We start from the raw sequence: 24,812 nt of genomic DNA, 5'->3' as shown, positions 1-24,812 counted from the left end.
CCGGGATTAAACCGTAAAAAATGTTGTAATTACTGCTGTCCTACTGGTGGTAGGAACTTTTGTGAGTCCGCATGGGTAGGTACCACCACCTTGCCTTTTTCTGCCATGAAGTAGTAATGCCTTTTGGTTTGAAGGGCGGGGCAGCCGTTGTAACTATACTTGTGACCTTAGAACTTATATCTCAAGGTGGGTGGCGGCATTTACCTCGTTGATGAGACGGACTATGGGCTCCGGTTACCACTTAACACCAGGTGGGCTGTGAGATCGTCAATCCAGCTATGCAAAAAAAATATGGCCGTGTTTGTTTACTTAGTTTAGGAATAGGGATTTCCTAGTATTTGATTATATGGACTGCTTAAATTATAATCTATCGTGAGATTTGTCGAATACATTTGAATATATATATATTCATACTTGCCTAAATTCAATTCAAATTCAAAATCATTTATTTCAACTTGGATGTCATCAAAAACACACTTGTTGAATGTCAAAAGGTAAAAGAAAATATTAACTCTACCACCGGTTCCAAAAAAAGCCACAGTCCTGAGAAGAACCGGCGAAACAAACTCAGCGGGCTTTTTTTTTTTTTTGTATTTTCTCAACTATTTTCTTTTTTTTTAAACAAGAAAACATATTTACAGTATACGAAAAAACAAGTCAAAAAAATACAATTCAAATAAATAATAATAATAATGAAAAATGAAAAGGCCAGAAGCGAGCGCCTCATTCCCACGTAGTGCCATCTAGTAAATAATCCTTAATTTTATAATATGCCTTGTTGCACAAACGTTCCTTGACAGTTTTCTTAAATCTATGAACAGGTAGTAGTTGAACGTTTTGTGGGATCTTGTTGAAAAGTTGTACACCCAGCCCCCTAAAAGAGTTGCTTATTTTCTTAATTCGAGCCGCCGGCAACGCAAGCCTATGTTTGTTCCTAGTGTTCACATTATGCAAATCGCAGACTCTGGGGAATTCTACAATGTTTTTACGCACGTACAATAAATTTTCAAAAATGTATTGGGACGCTAAAGTTAGAATTTTGATTTCCTTAAACTTGTCCCTCAAGGATTCCCTCGGGTGCATATTATAAATAGCACGAATAGCCCTCTTCAATATGAATCTATAAATTAAGCGCCTTAAATTTCGTCTGGTCTTTTAATAAAGAACTCCTTAATCCCGGCAGCAGTTTTAGCCACATTACCCGGGAGTCTACGGTGGTCCAGCTATTGTAAATAACGATCGGGATCGTACAAAGAGGGTCAGTCAGTGACCACGGATGTAATTTATTAGAAATACACAAACCACACCCGACAGGTTTGTTCATATACGACGAGAAATATTTCTCGTGTTGCTACAAGATGTGAAGTTTGTTCCTTCATGGCGTAGAAACAGCCGATTATTTTGGCCAAGCTTTTTTTTTATTGCTTAGATGGGGGGACGAGCTCACAGCCCACCTGGTGTTAAGTGGTTACTGGAGCCCATAGACATCTACGACGTAAATGCGCCACCCACCTAGAGATATAAGTTCTAAGGTCTCAGTATAGTTACAACGGCTGCCCCGCCCTTCAAACCGAAACGCGTTAGTGCTTTACGGCAGAAATAGACAGGGTGGTGGTACCCACCCGTGCGGACTCGCAAGATGTCCTACCACCAGTAAAACTAGTGATGTCTGAATATCACCCATTTCTGCCGGGAAACAAAATTTGTTTTCGGTGTCCTTTAAACGCGAGTTGTTTAAACGTTCTCGATAGCGTAAAAGTTAACTCAAATTTGTATACAGTTGGAAAAGCGCCCCTAGCGGCAAACGTAAGCAAACGTACTAGCTCCATACAAAGTTGAGTTAACTTTTACGCTATCGAGAACGTTAAAAAACTCGCACTTAGCACTTTGGTTTATAGGGTAGAGTGGCGTAGCTTAGTACCCCGTGGCGTAAAAGTGAGCTTTTATGCAACGGAGTCTTCAAGTTTCGAGTATCGGATTAAGGTATTACGTTGTGGTGTCTGTTCTTTTTGTTACAATATTTAGATTAGCGGCGAATATTTCACACATCGAATAATTCGTGCATGAATGCGATCATGAGTTATAATATACATTAGAATTCAGAAAAATTTAGATATTTTATTTTAAGTAGTTCGCTGAAAAAATTCCCAAGCACCGGTCATCGTTCTAGTCGAACCCGGCGCTTGCGACGAAGGGCTCGGCGAGTAAATTAACCCATAGACACAGTTCATTGCGCTTCTCGCCGGATCTTCTCAGTGGGTCGCGTCTCCGATCCGGTGGTAGATTCTGCGAAGCACTGCACTTGCTAGGGCTAGTGTTAACAACTTCATCAGGTTTGAACTCCGTGAGCTCACTTATTATTAGTTTTTATTTTTACTTTTCTAATTTCAAGATGTTGTCAATGCATTGTCGATTGCACCTATCATTGGTGACATCTACCATGTACTTATTGTCAATTTGTCAATGATTTGTATTGATGATCACTTTGTTGGTGCAACTAAATAAATAAATAACCCCTCGAAATCACTAAAATAGATAGAAAAAAAGTATAAAAAAATTCTTCGTTCAGTCCATCGCACATTTTAAGCAGTCGGCTATAACGTTCATGAGTCATGAATATGTAAACACCGCGCATGAATAGAGGTCAGCCTTTGATTCGTGCTAAAAACCGAAACCGCGTGGAGAATAGACCCGTATTCGTGCCCATTCGTCTGTGCTCGGCGAGTATCTACATCAAGCATTAACTGTGCTTATCAAATGACAATCCGATGGCAAAAGTGACGAAGACTGAGATGAATCCTGTAGGCAGATGAACGTGCGAGTGCTTTTCCGATAGCAAGATATTGTTAGGCGGTCGAAGACAATGAAAATAACTGCTTAATCCTATTTTACTGCTTAATCCTCTTTCTGGTAGTAGGACCTCTTGTGAGCCGGCACGGGTAGATACCACCACCCTTCCTATTTCTGCCGTGAAGCAGTAATACGTTTTGGTTTGAAGGGTGGGGCAGCCGTTGTAACTATACTGAGACCTTAGAACTTATATCTCCAGGTAAGTGGCGGCATTTCCGTTGTAGATGTCTATGGGCTGCGTTAACCGCTTACTACCCAGGTGGGGCGTGAGCTCGTCCACCCATATAAACAACAAAAATATTATTGGAGTAGGGACCCCACATCATGGGCCTAATCACAAGATCGATAACTCATATTCTATCACATGTCTTATCAATTACACGTAAGTAAGATGATGACTACAACAGAAAGATGGGAAAGATATTGAGTAGGCTGTGCTTGCGCGTCTCTTTGAAGAACAAACATTGTCGAGTCTGTGTGTGCAAAATGCGCATGTTACAGTTATACCGATTAATTTTTCGTTTCGGGTTCGCATCTAAATAAGCTAGGTCATTCAATAGTGCGGTCGATAAGCTGACCGCCAATAGAATTTATGTGAAGCTTCGATCCACGCTCTAGAGATTTCGGAAGGTGCACTGATGTATTTCATCCAACGGTCCAGTTAGACAGGGAGTGTGCTTAGTTTTAATTTAGTGTCATCTTATAAAATATAACAGTTCTTATGTTCTGTATCAGAGCCTCACTTTATTATCGGCACAAAATCAAAACAGAAGTAAGTACTGCCAATTATCTGACCTGTGGCATTAAGTAAGAGGGTTAATGACCTTTGCTTTTACAGGCTTTGGATTGCGTACCTTCGAAATATTAAAGATAATACGATACGGGTTTTGGCCCGATAAATTATTATTGTTCTATATTGAATCTTGAATATTGAAATATTGAACTTACATCTCAAGGTGGGTGGCGCATTTACGTTGTAGATGTCTATGGGCTCCAGTAACCACTTAACACCAGGTGGATTGTGAGCTCGTCCACCTATCTAAGCAATAAAAAAAAAATTCTAAAGTGCTAACTAAAAGCTGTAAAGCATACAGTGTCATGATAATCGCCTTATCGTTGCCGCCGCTGACTACTCCCCGAATCCTGATCACGCAGGAGCCAGTCACCGTCGACGCCCTAGACACGTCCTTACGGATCCATCAGATCCAATAACCTTTGCACTAGACGCCTTCAGCTCTAACACTATGAGCAGGCTTAGGGACCTCGGTAACCGTACTCGTCGAACTCGACAAAGAGTTCGCCGTGCAACCTAACCCATGAATCAGCTCGCTGAGTTTCTCGCCGGATCTTCTCAGCGGGTCGCGATTCCGATCCGGTAGTAGATTCATTCGCGAAGCAGCTGCTCTTGAGCTGTTAGGTCTCCTTCGGAGGCGCTCGGGTAGCTGTTAGCAAATCCCACCCCTCCTGGCTGAGCCTTTGCTCGCCCACCTGTCCTGGTGAAACTGGAAAGGCCTCCGGGCCACCAGTAATCCTTCAATCATAAAAAAAAAGCATGCAGTACCTTAAGATAGACAGAAAACGCAACTGATGCATTATTAGAGGCAAGTGAGGCAATAAAAAGATATAGCAGATTGACGCACCGCGCAATGTACGACATAGTGGCAGTGTGAAAAATATTAGAAAATATGTTTCTTCACTTCTGGGAATATTTTAGGTAGAAATAGCATGCTTAGTGAAATTTTAAATGATAACTAGCAGACCCGGCCACACGTTGCTGTGGCTAAGGTTTTTGTTTCTAAATAACACGTGGCCGGCTATGCTAATACCAAAAATTTAATACTTTGTAAATTGCGTTTCCTACGAAATAAATTTCACTTAAACTTTAGCCTCAGCAACACGTGGTGTTTATGCTATTTTTTTTGTTTATGTTATGCTATTAAATTGTAGCTTATGTGAAATTTGGTATTTTAAACACAGCGCCATCTATGAGATATTAATGTTAGACAGTACCTATTACAATTGTTTGTAAAAACTGATTTAAGGCGCCATCTATTTTCGACTTATGAAACTTACAATTAATAACAATAATTAACATAAGAAATCGTTCTATTGTTAATTAATAAACGTTGCGACCATTAATCGAAATAAAAACCATTCTATGGCCTTAGTCGGAACAAAACACATATTTTAAAAAAAAAGTTAAAATCGGTTTAGTAGCTTAGGTTTCCATCGCGGACAAACAACCTGACACTTAATTTTTATATACTAGACGATGACCGAGCAAAGCTGGTTTTTTTTTTTGATAAATTGTGGTTTTTAGCACATATATTTAAATACGAATTACATATTGATAAAATGATGAAATATTCCAAGATCGCTTAGACATTTTTAAGTGAACACGTGAGTTAAAAAGACTCAAATAATATAAATATACAATTCATTTTCTTCGTCTAACCTTAAACCAAACACCATCGAGTTAATAAGCACCTACTCAATTATGAAAAATAGTATTATTATTCGCCAATAGATGTCGGGAAGAGTCATAAAGTTGATTATCGATAAAGTTGCAAAATTATAATTTGCGTAATTACTGGTGGTAGGACCCGTTGTGAGTCCGCGCGGGTAGGTACCACCGCTCTGCCTATTTCTGCCGTGAAGCAGTAATGCGTTTCGGTTTGAAGGGTGGGGCAGCCGTTGTAACTATACTGAGACCTTACAACTTATATCTAAAGGTGGGTGGCGCATTTACGTTGTAGATGTCTATGGGCTCCAGTAACCACTTAACACCAGGTGGGCTGTGAGCTCGTCCAACCATCTAAGCAATAAAAAAAAAAAGTTGATTGTTGAAAACACGAATAAAACAACATTTTCTGAAAATAAATCGTAGCTAGATCGATTTATCGGCCCCGAAGTCAATTTTTTCGTTTGTCAAACTTATGTAGGCAAATAAAAAATTGGATATGAAGTGCTTAATCGAATACGGTGAAATAGCTTACTCAGTCCTTCCTCACTGCAATCGTTGTATAATATTACTTTGTATGAATTAAGTTTGGGAAATACGGGAACATATTGTGGGTAGGAATTCCGGTTGAAAATTAAGGACACTCGTGGTGTATACTATGGGACTTTTAAAGAAAAAGATATGCGTAGCTTGACTTAAACGACTCTCTCTGTCTCTTAAAAGTAAACTTCTAAAGCGATGTTTACGTTAGTTTTTGGAGTTTATAATAAAATAACCCACAGACACCAAACCACCAAACCCACAGACACAGCCCACTGAGTTTCTCGCCGGATCTTCTCAGTGGGTCGCGTTTCCGATCCGGTGGTAGATTCTGCGAAGCACTGCTCCTGCTAGGGTCAGTGTTAGCAACTTTCCGGTTTGAGCCCCGTGAGCTCACCTACACACGCTAGGGTAAGCTGACATAGCCTCTCAAGGCTATAAGTATAGGTAAAAAAAAATAAAAAATATAAACACAATCGCCTGACCCGAAACTGGTGTTCCCTGTATTATGCGAATCAGAGACCTATACCTATATATTAAATACGTTCTTTTTATTGCCTAGACGGGTGCACGAGCTCACAGCCCATCGGGTGTTAAGTGGTTACTGGAGCCCACAGACAGCTTACCCTAAGCTGACATAGCCTATCAAGGCTATCAGCATAGGTAGGAAAAAAAAAAGGTCACACTTCGGATATTTGATCCGGCTTGGATATTTCATTTAACTGCGTGATACAATGTGCGCACGGCTTAAAGAATGTAGTAATAAAATTCTGGTGAGAGTTCACGGCTCGCAGTTTGGCAACGTATTTAACACAACAAATTTCGTTCAAGGTAATTTCTCATCTCTCTTGATAAATATACAAAAGGATTTTAACGTTAGTTGTATAGTTTTTTTAATGCTCAGATGCATGAATGATAAGATAGGTGAGTTTACGGCACACTTGATGTTAAGTTCTTGTCAGAACCCATAGAGATCTTAACGTGAATGCGGACGTCCGTCTTCAATTCTGAATTCGAAATCTTACATAACGGCTGATCTACCCTTTAGCTGTAACGTATGATTATTTCTCGGCAGAAATAAGCAAGATGGTGGTCCCTACCCGTGTAGATTTCCAATATTACACTAATAAAAAACACACTTCACTGCCAGTAGCTTTATTTAAATCTAAGAGCGTTTCGAAACGTTTTCTTGCCCGTGTGTTTCCATTATAGCTTTTCAGAACCGTGAATACATTAGCATCTGAAATGTTATATTCAACGCGCCATACGTGGGGGCGAGCTTAAAAGCTGCTCGTTATGAATTAAAAATTTATTTTCATGTTTATTTAAAGCGTTTTCATCTCAGTTTTTGGCGGTTTTTACAGTTGACGACGCGAGAGAAACTGGTTTGAAGGCAGCCAATGCATTCTTACAAAAATATTACTAACTGTGAGCACTTTTGAATACTGTAAAATGTTATATCGACGAAATAAAAGGTTTTCATAGATTTAATGTTTTATTTTCCATACCAAAAGCTTAATAAAACTATCATCGTAATCGCTAACTGAACTAGGATATAATTAAACTTTTACGGTGTTATTTCACGTTTGTTTATTGTCATTATATTATTATGCGACTTTTCGAATACTCCACAGTTACAGTGTGCGTGTGCATGTTCACGGACGAGGGTAGTTTTAATTATATCTGCGACCCGGGAAATTTAGAGAAACTGCATAACTCGCAAATTTAATTTTACGCTACATAACCGACATCCAAATAAAAAGCGCTTCTTAATACGTTCATCTTCTGGAGTCACTGAATATTCAACAATTCAGTGATACTTTTACTCGTCACTAGATGTCACCACCACGGAAACTGTAAAGTATTAGAAACGTTAGATATAAATACTACAGAATACTACTACTACTACTATTACTACGTAATAAATACTACTACAAATAGACAGACTACACCTTTTTTCCTCCATTTTATTCGACTACCACCTTTTTTATTATGTCTCGTACCCACTTTATTGCTATTGCTCCCACCAATAGTGCTGCCATATGGCAATCCGAAAGTTTTCCCACTTTAACATGATCAATTTTATATTAAAACTAGCTGATCCGTGCCTCAATCGATAAATAAAAGACCGACGGGGGACACATCAAAGGAAAAATAAAATTGTTATTTTTATTTAATTCCGAGTATTTTCATATTTAACTACCTTTTAAACCTTCTCTGGACTTCCACAAATAATTCAAGACCAAAATTAGCCAAATCGGTCCAGCCTTTCTCGGGTTTTAGCGAGACTAACGAACAGCAATTCATTTATATATATATAGAAGAAGAAGATTATTTTACAACAAACCTTACAGAATGATTACTGGTGGCCCGAAAGCTTGTCCAGTTTCACCAGGACAGGTGGGCGAGCAAAGGTTCATCCAGGAGGGGTGGGATTTGCTAACAACTACTCGAGCGCCTCCAAAGGAGACCTAACAACTCAAGGGCAGTAGATTCGCGAATGCATCTACTATCGTATCGGAATCGCAATTTTTATCTCTGTAGCAATCATTTACTTGCTCAGCATAAATCAACCTAAGAATTTCTTGGGACAGCGAAATTGTGTTAAGCCATCTACGGCTCATCGTAATTCTATTTCGAAGCTCTTTATTTATTTAAAAAGGTACAGAGTACTTTATTTAGGGCTGTATAAAATACCTAATAACCTAAATAAATAAACAGTTGAGCTTTACCAACGTAGCGAAGTGAAGGTCGTTGAACTGCTTAGTGCTGACAACGTAACATTATTTCAAGACGTCTAAATTACAAAAACGTGTATCATTCGAAAATAGACTTTAAGATTAGTACCATAGAGTCGGTAGACGTTATTTACAGAATATTCAAGGAAATGCATCTCTCGGGGCTTTGGTTGTAAATTGAACAAACAATGTATTGCAAAATGGCTACGGGATAGGCATGTTGGACAATTAACAGCGGCTCTCAAACTTTCTCACTTTTTTAATTTGTTTGTATTTTTTTGTATGTAAATGTTATTTACATTTATATTATATGACATATTATATGACAAAAAAGCTAGAATTAAACTCCAAAATTCTTAATAACATACAATCAAAATATATCACTAATTAATGTTTCTGTATCCTTATTCATAATATTATATTCTTTATATTCTTTTAATTTGTTTGTTGTCTGTTTTTCTATTAACAGCTCAAAGGGATATTCCGCGAATCTTTCGAACAAGACCGCAAGTTTTCCTTCCCAACTCTTGGTTTTGTCAGATAATACTTCACTTTGGGAGATTTAAATTAAATTATGATAGTATTCAGTTCTGAGACGTAACTTTGTGTTGGTTTACAGTTTGAAAAATATGTAATAAGTAGGCCGATGTAGAAACGAGTATTAGTGTGAGATTGAATGAAGTTTGAATTAGTTGTTGACTGGTTTTTTCAGTATCTGTAGTCTGTCATCTCACAAGATCTGTCTGTTCCGTCACATCGATGAAATATCCGAATCTTCTTTTTAAGCTATTGCATAGCTTCTATTGCGGGCCTTGAGCACGGCGACTGAATCAAGAAATTCCGTAACAAAAATAACCTGACACCCGCACTACGCCTACTATGTAGCTCGCGTTCAATACATTCACGCGTTGCGCTAGTGTAGTGTTCGCGAATAGGCGCGCGGCGTGACGTCGCACTGCATGAGCATCATGAAAAGTCTGCCTATCTCTCTCTCACGCAGTCTAGCTTATGAGTGTGAACGGGACAGTTAATGTTTTGCTTTTGTTAATGTTTATAAATATAGCGTAGTCTTATTTTTATTATTGTTTTAATATTAAATTATTGTTGTCTAATTGTAATTGCATAAGTTGATAAAAAAATCTTTGCAATAGCTTTACCGCGGCAGTCCCCGAGTGCCACACGACTTTTTTTTTGTTGTACATTGCTGGACGGGCTCATAATCTAGCTGGTCAGATTTAACTGGTGGCAGGACGTCTTGCGAGTCCTCACGGGTAGGTGCCACTACCTTGCCTATTTCTGCCGTGAAGCAGTAATGGGTTTCAGTTTGAAGGGTGGGGGAGCCTTAGTTAAAGTGAGACCTTAGAACTCATGTCTCAAGGTGCGTGGCGGTATTTACGTTGTATCTCTCGGCTCTGGTAGCTACTTAATATCAGGTTGGCTGTGAGATCGTCCACCTATCTAAGCAAATAAATACTGGAATCGCTTCGGTAACCTCTGGTCGGGTTGGATCTTCCCTATCGACACCATTCTTTGTTTCTCCTAATATTAATTTCGTGTTTGAACCGATCTATTCATTTCGGGCGAAATATAAAGAAGGCGTTGAAGTATGAAGGGTCATAGGATTTTAGGAGACACTTTGCTCTGAACATTTTTCCAACAAAATTTGACAGGCTCTTGAAGAACCACACTCCGCTCGTTCGAGTGCCTTGTTGGGGAGTGTCTTCAGATATCTTGATAGGCTTTACTGTGCGCCTTTTAATGAGGAAATATCGGACTATAATTAAAATGGCGTTGACAAAATATTAATTGGCAGATACATGAAAAGGTTGTGTTCGAAATCTTTAACTAAAATTTTTGTTCGTGTTAATTTTAATTGCGGTTTTTTTTTCGTAGTGAAACCTCCTTTGGCAATGTTTTTATTTGAAACTAGATTAAATGGAATTTACATTCAACAGATATTTCACTGAAGGTTTCACTTCTATCGCATCGTCTTATTTATTTCAATGACATTAAATTACTCATTTCAAGCTCATACCAAAATAAGCGAATGAAAAATAAGTTTAGGGATAAATATTGGTTTATTAAAGCGTGAAAGAAAGTGAATTGTCATTATGATTACTTTTTAAGTTGTTACATAGAAGTATAGCCAAGCAAAAAACGTCTCCCGATAGTAGCAGCTATTCAAAGATGATGATACTTTTAATGTTTTGTTTTAAAACGACATTCAGTTAATCTACAATGTAGTTTTTTTAACTATTTTATTGCTTAGTTTTGTGGACGAGCTCAGACTGCCTGGGTGTAAAGTGTAATCAATATCAAAAATGTAAATATCGCTACCCACCTTGGAACTTCAGTTTTAGGTCTCAGTTTTATAGTAAAACAGCTAATCTTCAAACCCAAACGCATTACTGCTACACGGCAGATATAGGCAGGTCGATGGTACCTACCTGTGCGGCATGGCAAGATATCCTACCACCAGGGGTCATACGAATAAGGACCATTTGGGTTTTTTTTCTTAGTTTCATAAATCGCCGCGTTAAAAACAATCTCAAAAAATTAGTAATTATATTCTAGTTGATTAACCGCACAGTTTACTTACGAAATTACGAATAAACAGCTCCTGTACACAAAGAATTATGACGCGTCCTTCGAACAGGCCTCCCATTTCAACGCCAGCTTATAAATTACCTATTTTCTCTGTTGATTTATTATTATTGCTTTATATTATAAAACTCTTGCCAAGATCTGAAATGCTAGAGTCACGATTAACGTAAATGAAGGCCTATATTGATGGGGCCAGGAATATTTTAGCTCCCACGGAGAGATTTATTAAGATGATTTCATAAACCGATTTCTTCTATATGTTACGAAGTACTGTATTCGTGTCAGGAAACTACTATAATATATTATGTATGTTGATGTGTTGAAATGTTAAGTTTGAATATTATTATGGTTCTATGGTCAAAGACTATTTTAGGTAGTTTCTATAATCACAGATTTCGTCAAGACTACACTATAGACAAATAAGATTAAAGATAAGGTATATTAACCTACTCTCTATTTGACCACAGACTGAGCAATAACAAAAGTTTGACAATAAACAAAGATTATAAATGTTTATATGTATTGTGTCAAATACATGGTAGTGTGGTATTGATATAATGTATTATTACACATAATAAAAAAAATATAACAGCCTGCACTCCTTCTCTATAATCTCTATAAGTGTGGAAAATGTCATACTCCTCCGTCCGTGAAATTTTTGTAAAAAGGGATACAAGGTTTTTGCTTCACGTATTATTAAATAGATTAGATGGCGTATGTGTTCAGTTTCTGAACGTCAAAATGTCAGCGAGCGACGTCCGCCATGACACCAATTTTCTTTCAAATCCAGCCGCCAAGAGCAACGCATCAATTTTATATTTCTCTTATATTAAGTCTTTAATTTGTCATATTATATAGGTACAATAAATATCTCAAAACAATCAATACAGTCCACGCTCAGTTACCACAACGCAACATCATGTAAACAATAAACGTTTTAGCAAAAACCTTTTCTTTTTTTTGATATATTATTATATCGGTTTATTTTATTTTATTTTATTTATTTTATTTATTTAATCAACAATGTTTCAACAGCATTTAACTAGACACAGGGTACAGAGGATGTTTTCCCAAACATGAGCCAATTAAAGAAACACATTATGTTTCATTTATACCATTATACCTAAATACATACCATTATCGGTTAAACTTAGAGCGTATGGTGTAAATATTCAACTTTTATTTGACTTATGGAGCAAAAAAAGCAAATACTCCCTCAGGATACTTGTGAACTCCGTATTATTACTCGGAATAAAGCAGTAAAAGCATGTTTGGGTAAATTTGACCTCATTTAATTAAACTTCATTTATGTACCGCCGAAGAGTCGTCGCTTGTCATAATATTGTTTTGGGACTAACTCAGACAATACTGTCTCATTTGATCAATGTTCTGTCTAATGCAAAACTTTTAGGTGATTGGTATTTTGTTCCTTCTGTTGTTTGTCAGCGTAATGTCGTTTGTATCTTTCTTATTCAAGTTTCGGTGGTTTGAGTTAAGACTAATTTAATTAATTAAATATTGTTACGCGCTGGGGTTCGTGATATATAAAATTTCACCAAAGTACAACTTAAAACTGTATTCAACACTTGGAACACTTACAATACTTCACAAACACTTTCAAATTCTCAATTCGCTTCTTTCGCTTCGCTTTAGGTGATCCGTTCGCTATTTCGCTTCGAGTAGTTCCGATTACTGACTGACTGCGTGCCATCCCGGCAACGCTTTTATAGCCGATACCACATTCCTAGAATTATCGAGAATATTCCATATATCTCTAGTATTGTTTCCGCTATCTGGCAATAGATGGCTTGTACTTCTCGAGCGTTCTAGGTGCTACTAGATCCTTCGATGTTCGTTGGACTATTCGGCGATAGACGGCGTTACTCTTACCTAACAATATGCTAAGCATCGGGCATATATCAAAATGTCTATTTCAGTTACAAATGTTACTCGCATTCTAAGTAAAGTATTCAACGCGGATAACAAAAAGTTATCATACTTTATTTATTTATTTATTACCCTTCCTACCCTTACTTATTACCCATGTAAAATTTACATTGGCGGACTTAATGCCTAAGGCATTATCTATCAGTAAACCAAAGGTAGTGCAGTGTATAAGCAACTAAATTGATGTAATACTTTCTGGTTTCAAAATAGGAGGTGGTTCTAAATTCGGGTGGTTTTTTATGTTTAAAGGTTCTAAGATTTAATTTGTTTTTTTTTTTGGTTATGAGTATTGATTTTAAAATGTAATACTTGCAGTCCAAGTTTGGGTATCGGTGGTCGATGACCCTCTCAATATTTCACGGTACATTTCGCTCCCCCGTAATATCGACTCGCCTTTGCGTGCATTTTGCGAGATCCCCACACTAAATGTATTGTTAGGGCTGCCAATACGTAATTAGGATATTTTTTTTTACTATTTTCATTTAAGCGTAACGGTGTTTTGCTATGAAGTTTTCCTTTTTTATTTTTCTAAGAGAGTCTAGTCTATCTTTTGTTAAGTAGTTTGGTTGTGGGGTCACAGAGATAACAATATAAATAAGGACTCCCTATCTTGAGATTGAGGTCGATTAGATTGAAACAATGACCAACGTACGTTATCAATTATAATGAGTATAATATTCCAGGTCCATGATATATCTTTAGCAGCATCAGATAGAATTTAATCGAGAGAAGTCATGTGTGTGGTTTGAAGTGGGGATGGCCATACATCGTCACCGGGAGCGTACGCTCGTTGAGGTATTTAAAAATGGAATAAAGAAAAAACACGTGTGACACTCGGGGACTGCCGCGGTAAAGATATTGCATAGCATTTTTTATCAACTTATGCAATTATAATTAGACAATAATAATTTAATATTAAAACAATAATAAAATAAGACTACGCTATATTTATAAACATTAACAAAAGCAAAACATTAGCTGTCCCTTTTACACTCATAAGCTATAGCGCGCGAGAGAGAGATGGGCAGACTTATCATGATGAGCATGCAGTGCGACGTCACGCCGCGCGCTTATTCACAAACACCACACAAGCGCAATGTGTGAATGTGTTGAACGCGAGTTACATAGTAGGTGGAGTGCTGGTGTTAGGTTTTATTTTCGTTACGAAATTTCTTGATTCGGTCGCTGCGCTCAAAGCCCTCGATAAAAGCTCTGCAATAGCTTATAAGTAAAAATAAATAAATTACAACTGCTCATTGAATATTGTTTTAGTGTCAACCCTATCCAGCCGTAGTTGTTCGACACAGTGAGTCGTTCTTCGGTTGTTTTTCTTTTAGTTTTATGAAGATTGGTAACGCCACCCCGTGATCACCTCCCGACTTAATCTATCAGTTTAGAAGACCGTAACACGTGAAGAAGATAGAAGTATAGAAGATATAAGTTCTGCGGTCCGACAAAACACGTTGACGTTGCAGTTTTATGTGTTAGTCATTAATTTGAGTTGGTTTTTTGTTAGTTATGACGGCAGACAAACGTGTTTTTGTGAACGCCGGTCATTGTTCTTATGCTGTGGTTAGTAAATAAGACTTATTTTATGTGTATGTTTTGAGAAGTTAGAATGCTGTATTTTTATTAACATGTTTTTATAATGTCGTGCCTTTTTTCTTTCCCTAACTATTTACTGGTAGCCTAAGGGGCTACGCCAGGACGGGTAGGTGAGCTGACAGATGGTTGGACGAGCTCACAGCCCCCTGGTGCTAAGTGGTTACCGGAGCCCATAGACATCTACAATGTAAATGCGCCACCCACCTTGACATATAAGTTCTAAGGTCACAGTATAGTTACAACGGCTGCCCTACCCTTCGAACCGAAACGCATTACTGCTTCACAGCAGAAATAGGCAGGGTGGTAGCACCTACCTGTGCGGAATCACAAGTAATTACCACGAGTAATTACGCAAATTATAATATTGCGGATTTGATTTTTATTAGGTGCACGATGTTATTATTCCTTCACCGTGGAAGTCAGTCGTGAACATTGTTTTTATTTTTATTTATTTTTCTTCTTTTGGCAATAGCGTTTAGTTTACCAGTTAGAGTACCAATGACATAAGAATATTGGTTAAGTACGTATTTCATTAGAAAAATGGTATTCGCCTGCGAGATTTGAACACCGGTGCATCGCTAGATACGAATGCACCGGACGTCTTATCCTTTAGGTCACGGCGACTACTTCAACCAAAGAGAAATTGTTTTAGGCTCTCCAAGCAACGGTCACCGGCCACGTCGATTACGACACAGAGGTTGACGAGCGAACTAACCCATAGACACAATCCACTGAATTTCTCGCCGAATCTTCTCAGCGAGTCACGATTCCGACCCGGCGGTAGGTTCTACGAAGTACTGCTCTTGCATCTCAGGTGATGTCCGTGAGCTCAACTACCTGTACGCAAGTAGCTGAAACTATACTGAGACCTTAAAACTTATATCTCAAGGTGGGTGGCGCATTTACGTTGTAGATGTCTATGGGCTGCAGTAACCACTTAACACCAGGTGGGCTGTGAGCTCGTCCACCCATCTAAGCAAAAAAAAAACATAGCCCCTTAGACTAGCAGCGAATAGACACGGGAAAAGGGAAAATAAGGGAAAAAAAGTATTGTTGTTAAGTTCCTAAATCATTATCCATTAAAGTGTTCAAAGTTACACAAACCTACTGCGCTCTTTAAAAAAATAACTCTCTCGGTTGTATGAAACATTTACACGATTTTAAAACCCTACCACGGTTTTGAAATTTTTGATATGACTCCCGCCAAATATGAAAAAATGACATATCATAAAAAAAAAAAAACATGAATTCGGCTATTAAGCGTTATCTATGGCGGGGACCATGGAGGGTCGAGTTATCTCGTCATATTTTTGAATTGTATTTTTTCACCATTACGTATATGCACAAGGATATAATGACATAAAGCCAGATAAAAAGATGTCTGTTAATGATAAAAGTAATTACTCGGGTAATTACGATAAAGTGAATGACAAATAAAATTAACAGTAAATAATAATAAAACAACATTTCGTTGCCACGTTAATATGGAAAACAACTTTTTTCTAAAACGTATTTAAACGTTTTTAAAGCGTTTTCAAGATAATGATAGTTGTATGTTGTCTTCCTGTATACGAACAAAAATACTATAAATTTGTTGAATATTTGAATCCAAACTCCTATTCTTATATGGATATTACACATGTGTACACACAGTTTGCTAATTTGGCAAACCGAAACATCAAACAACCTATTCTTTCTTATTACCTACAAAAGCTTCTAAATTATTATAACGTATAGCAAAACCGCCTTTGTGCCGTACGCGATTAAGATTATTTAAGATCGGCGTGGGTGATTTGTGAAATGGAGTTACGACGTTCTGCACGGGAAACACGTGTGTGTTATTAGCCAGGGAGTGTGGGCTTGGCTACATAAATTCATTTGTGATATGGAACTTTGATTTAATTGACCTATCGGTCAGAGTTCGACGTTGCTAGGCAATTCATTATATTTTTACAAGTTTCAAGAGATCAAGTACCGGTTTCTGAGTATACTCGTAGTAGGGAATTTAGTCAAAATTCACTGGTATTGTCGTTTGCATGCAATTAATAATAAGCCTACCGATGTTCTAAATTGGGCAGCTTTTAGCGAATCCAGAGCCCGCGCTCGTCTGCCTATCCTGTTGAAATTGGAAAGGCCTCCGAGGTTACTAGTGCACGTTCCTTCCAAAAAATAGATGTCCTAAATTGCTGGTCCGTTTGTTGGTAAAACTAATTAAATAGATAGTCAATAGATTTAGGGATAAGAAATTTACCAACGATGTACATATTTTCACTTAATATATAAATACATTTTTTTGTTCTAGGTTCTCAGTGGCTGTGTTTCCTGCATACATTTGGGTAAGAAGGTCTAACTATCGCAATCGGGTAATGTTCGTCCATTTATCAGCATTATCTTAATCACGATACTCCATATCACGATTATCATAATTCGACAAAAATAACATGCTGTTCTGCAGTACTAGTAACTAGTACACGGTCTAGTACCCGAACGATAAAAAGCCAACATATTTGTTTTAGACGCCACGTGTAAATCTGATTACTTAATTACCGTGGCAGGACGTATTTTGAACTTTAAAAAAATCTAAGGGATAGTTTGTTTAGAGCGCTCGCTCAGTGCACGTCTTCTCAACGGGTCGTCATTCCGATCAGGTGGTGGATTCTGCGAAGCACTGCTCTTGCTAGGGCTAGTGTTGGCAAATTCTCTCAGGTTGAGCCCGTGAGCTCACCTACCCGTCCGCACGTATGTGGAATATCCTCTAGGCTACCAGCGAATAGGTAAAAAAGTGCACAAGTCGAATATCATCGTGTAAGGTTTATTGCAAAATAATAAAAATAAAATATATCATGTTAAAATTTACAATTTTTTGATTGCCAAATAATAACACTGTCTGTGGGACCAATGGCCGTAGTGGAGACGTGACATAATAAAAAAGGCGGTAGTCGAAAAAAAAACGGCAGAAAAAACGGTGTATTCTGTAGTGAGCACATATCTAAAGATCATAGAGGGCTTTTTGGCGGGAACGCGAGGAGTGAAGTGTGTGATTTGTTTTATTTTGTCTATTTAGTGTTTCTTCAGGTTTAAATGTGTAATAATGGTGGTTTATTAACTGTTTAATATCTGTGAAAGGCACAAATGTGGAAAAATGAAACAAAGCCGCTGGACGTAACTTCTCAGGATCCTCCAAAAAGTCCACTGAAAAAATCTTAGTAAATGACCACCATTTTACTGAGATTATATTTCATCCCATTTCATTTCATTTAATTTCATCCCAGTTGATTAATGTCTCAAATTAGTCGTCTTCATTTCATTTCACTCCATAATATAATTTTTCATAAAAATATGAATATAAATTAAAATAAGACATGACTTAAAGGTCTCAGTTACCAGGTCATAAAATCCCTTAAAAAAAAATAAAGATCATAGATTATACACTTAATATAGCTAAAGATTGTACAAGTGAAGTTACAAATAAAGCAGTACAGAATTAAGCGAACTATTGCAATCTGTGAATTTATTTCCTGGCTTTGGAAGCTAAGTCTACAATTCAATGTTTTCTGTGTGCGTGTGAAATTCTATCTGTTAGACATCTCCGCTGATATATACTTTTGACCGTTTTGATTGAGGCATGCTTTTTCAGCTTCGAGACCGCGTTAGATGTTCGCGTTAATAAATTTCATTACATCATGATGTGTACGACATATACATACGTCTGTATTGACAAAAAATGCTCCTTAAGCCATGTCGTTACAGCTCATTTTTCTCTAACAGCTCATACTATACCCTGCTAGTAAGTACTGTCGTTTTAGGCTTCGGCGCCGGTGTAACAGCAAAGATATTACCCCGTTTTACTACAAACATCGTATCTCACTAAAGCACTTTACAGAAATTTTAATTAAATGCCTACGTGCTATGTGAGGTTGTGATCTAGGAATATCTGAGTTAATTACATCGGATATCACGAGTTTATAAGGTTTACCTTACCTTGTAGATGTTAGTTTTAATAAGCATTTTTTTTTCTGTACGTATAAACTAAAACTTTTTTTTTAAAGTCGTCTTGACCTCGTCCAGTACATTCGTGTGTAGTTCACCAGGCAACGGTGTTCGAATCCCGCCGGCGGGTACCAATTTTTCTAATGAAATACGTACTAAAGAAATCTTCACGATTGATTTCCACGGTGAAGGAATAGCATCATGTAATAAAAATTAAACCCGCAAAATTATAATTTGCGTAATTACTGGTGGTAGGACCTCTTGTGAGTCCGCGCGGGTAGGTACCCGCCCTGCCTATTTCTGCCGTGAAGCAGTAACGCGTTTCGGTTTGAAGGGTGGGGCAGCCGTTGTACTTTAACAACTGAGACACTAGTACTCATATGTATCATACTCATATGAACTCATGTATTTTCTACATGGATATCAAGTTTCAAGTCAATCGAATGCATGGTTCAGTAGTTATAACGAAACATCCGTAAAAACCACTGTAGATTTATATATTAGTATAGATATTAATATAATATAAACACAATCACCTGACCCGAAACTGGTATTCCCTGTATTATGCGAATCAGAGACCTATACCTATATATTAAATACGTTCTTTTTATTGCCTAGACGGATGCACGAGCTCACAGACCATCGGGTGTTAAGTGGTTACTGGAGCCCATAGACATTTACAACGCAAGTGCGCCACCCACCTTGAGATATAAGTTCTAAGGTCTCAGTATAGTTACAACGGCTGCCCCACCCTTCAAGCCGAAACGCATTATTGCTTCACGGTAGAAATACCCGTACGGACTCACATGAGGTCCTACCACCAGTAATTACGCAAATTATAATTTTGCTTAAATTATAAGTTTGATTTTTATTACACGATGTTATTCCTTCACCGTGGAAGCCGATCGTGAACATTTCTTAAGTACATATTTCATTAGAAAAATTGGTACCCATCTGCCCGGATTCGAACACCGGTGCATCGCTCAACACGAATGCACCGGGCGACTTATCCTTTAGACCACGACCACTTCTAATTTCAGAGAATATAAAATAAAATCCAATAAAAATTTCTTGTGTTACATAATATTTATTAAGTACTACTTTATTATAGATGTCGCATACTAGGTAGAATGTTATTCAGCTATTCGCTCAGTACCTAATTATAACGGTTAAGGGCTCTGTAGTTTAAATTCCTTTACCCTGGATACGTGAACCTCACATCACAGTTATGACGTTAAGGTTGTGGTCTATTTCAGTCAGCCATTTAAATATTTTCATTGCCGTATAGTCAGACGAGCATACGGCCCACCTGATTGTGAGTAGTTACCGTTGCCCATGGACGTCAGCAATGCCAGGGGTAGAGCCAAGCCGCTGCTCACCGTTCAATACTCTCCACACGACCTTACCCCTATGACCTTAGTTTAACCGTAATTTTAATGAATGCCCAACATTAATTCAATTAGCTACCAGAAAATCCAATGAGGTAAATACTGTCTGAAGATATCATCCCAAAAATTAACTTGATCGCTTTCAGGTTTTTTAGCTGCCACCAGCTCATTGCCAATGTCCAGGTAATCTTGTGCTTCGACGGAATATGTAGCCCATTTGACACCCAAGTCATCCCCAGGGGTTGGATTTCTGAAATTAGTATAGTTATTATTGTTCTAAATTATAGGAGACACAGAAGATTTCCTTCGAAATTAATTCTCACTGAACCTTTGATGTTATTGTTAAAGTTGTTATGGAATTTGAATTAAAATAGTAGAGTAATTAGAACGTAGTAATTTCCTTGGATTTCGAGCTGTAGACAAAATTAAAGTTACTTTAGGCAGCGGCTTGGCTCTGCCCCTAGCATTGCTGAAGACCATGGGCGACGGTAACCACTCACCATCAGGTGGGCCGTATGCTCGTCTGCTTACAAGGGCAATAAAAAAAAAAAAATCTCGCTTTTTTATTTTCATTGTATTACTTTCGATGTTACGAATATTTTAGACTCGTTAGTCAGCTGTGAAGACTGTAAAAACATATTGTTGCTTTTACTCTAACGCGCTCATTTCCCAAATGGTTGCATCAAGTTTAATAGTGTCCGAAGTCTCTGCAGCAGCACAGGAATCCATGCTGGTAGCAAAAAGTGCTTCAGTACGTGGAGGTCCAGGATATTGGAGTTTAAGCAGGACGTAAATATGTTTTGGCTTTCAGTGGGTTGAATATTCAACAATCATAGGGAGTGAAATCAAACAGAAAATATATTTGTAAGTATAATCATAATATACTGTTACGTCGTTAAGAGTAACGCCATCTATCGCCGAATAGTCGAAGGATCTAGTAGCACCTAGAACGCTCGGGAAGTACAATGCCATCTATTGTCAGATAGCGGAAACACAATACTAGATATGTGTGGAATATTCTCGATAATTTTAGGGATGTGGTATCGGCTACAAAAGCGTTGTGGAGAAGGCAGTAATTGGAACTACTCGAAGCTAAACAGTGAACGGATCACCTGAAGCGAAGCGGAACAAGAAATTTGAGAATTTTAAAGTGTTTGTTGAGTATTTTAAGTGTTCTAAGTGCTAATACAGTTTTAGTTGTACTTTGGTGGAATTCTATTTATCCCGAACCCCAGCCCGTAACAATACTTATAAATAGGCATCATCGTCTTGGCCCTACTGCTCACGGTGGCCCTTAGCCTGGTCTAGTATGTCTCTCCAGACTACTCTGTTCAGAACTTTCTCCTTCCAGTTCCTGACACCGATAGCTTTCAGGTCGTGCTCTACGCCATCTAACCATCGGAGTTTGGGCCTGCCACGACTTCTTCAGCCCTCTGGCTTGCCATATACCAGTTACTTATAAATAGTGTGTGTGTATAAAACAGTAAATTTTTATATTATTATCACTTAATACTGTTACTGGTTGGGAGGGAGTTGTGAGTGAATCAAAACCACATAACGGAATTTGCAGGCCACGCGGGCAAGAAGGGACTCGATTTTGTTGACCACATTTTAAAGAAAAGAAACGAAACAGTTTCCTAGTTTCCTTCATTGATTGGTATTAAAATGTATTTCCCTAAAACAAGTCTAATTACTTCGAGCGAAGCATGAACGTGTTATCGCCAAAAATGAAAGAACAACCAGCTCACCCATATTTGGCGAAGTTCGTCCATAGCTTTGTTACATTGTCGATTAATTTGAAAGCAGCGGAATCTACTTTAACTTTCGGAGCCGGCACGGATGGGAAAATATAAAAAATATCGTCGCCGTGACACGTCACAGGCCTGCCTCCGAGCACGTTGTCAATTTGCAACAAACGACTCAATACATTCCTTTCAGATTTACACGTGAACTTATATAAATATATATTGTTCTTGGATTTCGCGAGAAACTTTGCCTGAATCAAGACGTTGTAAATGAACATGTCAAAGCCTGCATATTTGACCAGACTCTCTAAATCGTCGCCAATATTCTTGTTCTTAAAATAGAATTGTTTAAATTTTCTACCGATCTCGAGCTGTTGTTTGATCGGACTGTTCAATGCGATTGGTTTTGGTACGAAATATTCGAGGTACATTTTCGCCAAATTTACGGCTTTTGTGATATCATTATCGTTTTCCAACAAAGTTATCAAGCCTTCGTCTTGATTGTATCCAATTATAACATCGACATTGTCCAATCTGTTGTTGAGGGCATCGATGATGTCGCCATAAAAGAATCTTTCATTATCACCAAATTGCTTTTCATCTGTGACAGACAAACAAATTTCACTCTCTTTTTGGGAGTGTATCACGGGCAATCCCACGTCCGCTAGTGATTCCAAGGGTTGATTCTTAAAGAATTCGTAAAGTTCCTTATCATCTTCCGAATCGAAACCCAATTTCTTGGCTAAAATTAGAGCTCTTTGACGAGGTTCGAAAGTTAGTGCCCACCAACAAGTAATTGCGCCACTTTGTATTATTGCTTTTTTGAAGAGTCCTTTTGACATCGGAGATATCAAGTGATAGCTGATACTACTTCCTCCAGCACTTTCACCGAAAACTGTGATGTTTTCAGGATCGCCGCCGAAGTTTCCGATGTTCTTTTTGACCCAACGAAGAGCAGCGACTTGGTCTTTCATGCCAGCGTTTCCTGGTATATCTTCGGTGTCCAAGCACAAGAAACCGAGTACTTCCAGTCTGTAGTTAAGCGTAACGAGAATGACCCCTTGTCTTAAAAGATATTCTGGTCCATAGAAATCATCGTTACCACTACCGCATTTGTATGCACCTCCGTGAATCCAGACCATGACAGGAATTGGCCTGTCAGGTTTGATGTTTGGGGTGTAAACGTTTAGATAAAGACAGTCTTCGCTTCCATTGGATGGTACAAGCACGTTCTTTTGAAAACAGACTGGTCCAAATTTCTTCGCATTGCGGACTCCAGGCCATGGCTTAACGGGCTGCGGGGCCTGTAATTATGATAGAAACAGATTGAGATTGAAATTCGGTATAATTCACTCGGTATATCGATCAATTTACGGAGCGGCAGACATAATTATCATTATCAATACTTTATTTCAGTAAAAAAAATACCACAACATTTTGTTAGTAAGTAAATAATATAATCTGTGTTAGTGACTTAAATTAACTAACTAACACCTTGTTTCAGCAGTGAGCAATGTAGTGAGTATCTCTCAGTCGAAAACAGTTAGCTTGACGAAAATGCTCACAGGTGCTACCTAGCAGACTGACCTCTATGAAACCTATACGTTCACATCTATGTTATTAATCCTGCTACTCAAAATTCTAGTCACATATTTTATATTTTTTTAAATTTAAGTTCTAAATGTCGGAGCCAAATATGTGGTTTTTACAATATTAGTAAACAATTTTTTTGTGCTTTTAGGTGTTGATATTTACATGGTAATTTTAATAATATTTCATTGATTCTATGTATATATTATCATGTTTCTGTAATAAATTATTTAAATTAAATTTATTATTTTCATATTTATCTTCATACTAGCGACCCGCCCTCGCTTCGCTTCGGAAACATTAAAACACACATGAAACCAAAAAAATAAAATCAGGGACAATGTCGGCTTCTAATGGAAAAAGAATTTTTCAAATCGGTCCAGTAGTTTCGGAGCCTATTCGAAACAAACAAATCTTTCCTCTTTATAATATTAGTATAGATATAGATTATCGATGTTGTACAGTTTTGGTGACGTGACGTGATAAAAGTATTGATTGATAAAGATATTTGATAACGAGACTTGTAAAATAAAAGTTTTATAAAAATAATTGATTTAAGGACATATTCATTTGTGATTTAATAATTTGCCCTGTTTTCTTGTATACAGTGCTTGACTTTGACTTTGACGATATTTAATTATTCGTTAAGAAACATTCACCATATTAAATACACGTAATCGTGCACAACATAAGTGCGTTAAGTGATACAATTTCCTAATGTAAGATGCAGTCTCCAAGTTTTTTTTTTATTGTTTATATGGATGGACGAACTTACAGCCCACCTGGTGTTAAGTGGTTACTGGAGCCCATAGACATCTACAACGTAAATGCCGCCACCCACCTTGAGATATGAGTTCTAAGGTCTCAGTATAGTTACAACGGCTGCCCCACCCTTCAAACCGAAACGCATTACTGCTTCACGGCAGAAATAGGCGGGATGGTGGTACCTACAAACAAATGACTACTTAACAAATGTTCACGATTGACTTCCACGGTGAAGGAATAACATCGTGTAATAAAAATCAAACCCGCAAAATTATAATTTGCGTAATCACTGGTGGTAGGACCTCTTGTGAGTCCGCGCGGGTAGGTACCACCACCCTGCCTATTTCTGCCGTGAAGTAGTAATGCGTTTCGGTTTGAACGGTAGGGCAGCCGTTGTAACTATACTGAGACCTTAGAACTATATTTCAAGGTGGATGGCGCATTTACGTTGCAGATGTCTATGGGCTCCAATAACCACTTAACATCAGGGGGGCTGTGAGCTCGTCCACCCATCTAAGCAATAAAAATAAAAGTATATATATAAACATTTATAAGTATATTTATCACTCTCTGGTACCCATAACACTAC

The 24,812-nt window shown here is 37.8% G+C and overlaps 1 protein-coding gene across 1 annotated transcript in view; it reads left to right on the top strand.

Annotated features, from left to right (window-relative positions):
* Window positions 1-24,812, top strand: part of LOC101743882 (uncharacterized) — a 253,724-nt gene that overhangs the window by 42,449 nt on the left and 186,463 nt on the right. The window contains exon 2 of the mRNA XM_012689799.4: window positions 17,048-17,081. The gene's annotated coding sequence lies outside the window, so the exon portion shown is untranslated. The remainder of the gene's footprint in view (window positions 1-17,047; window positions 17,082-24,812) is intronic.

The sequence above is a fragment of the Bombyx mori genome, chromosome 23 (genome assembly GCF_030269925.1).
Source record: "Bombyx mori chromosome 23, ASM3026992v2".
Classification (NCBI taxonomy): domain Eukaryota; kingdom Metazoa; phylum Arthropoda; class Insecta; order Lepidoptera; family Bombycidae; genus Bombyx; species Bombyx mori.
This window is presented reverse-complemented; position numbering and strand designations above follow the sequence as displayed.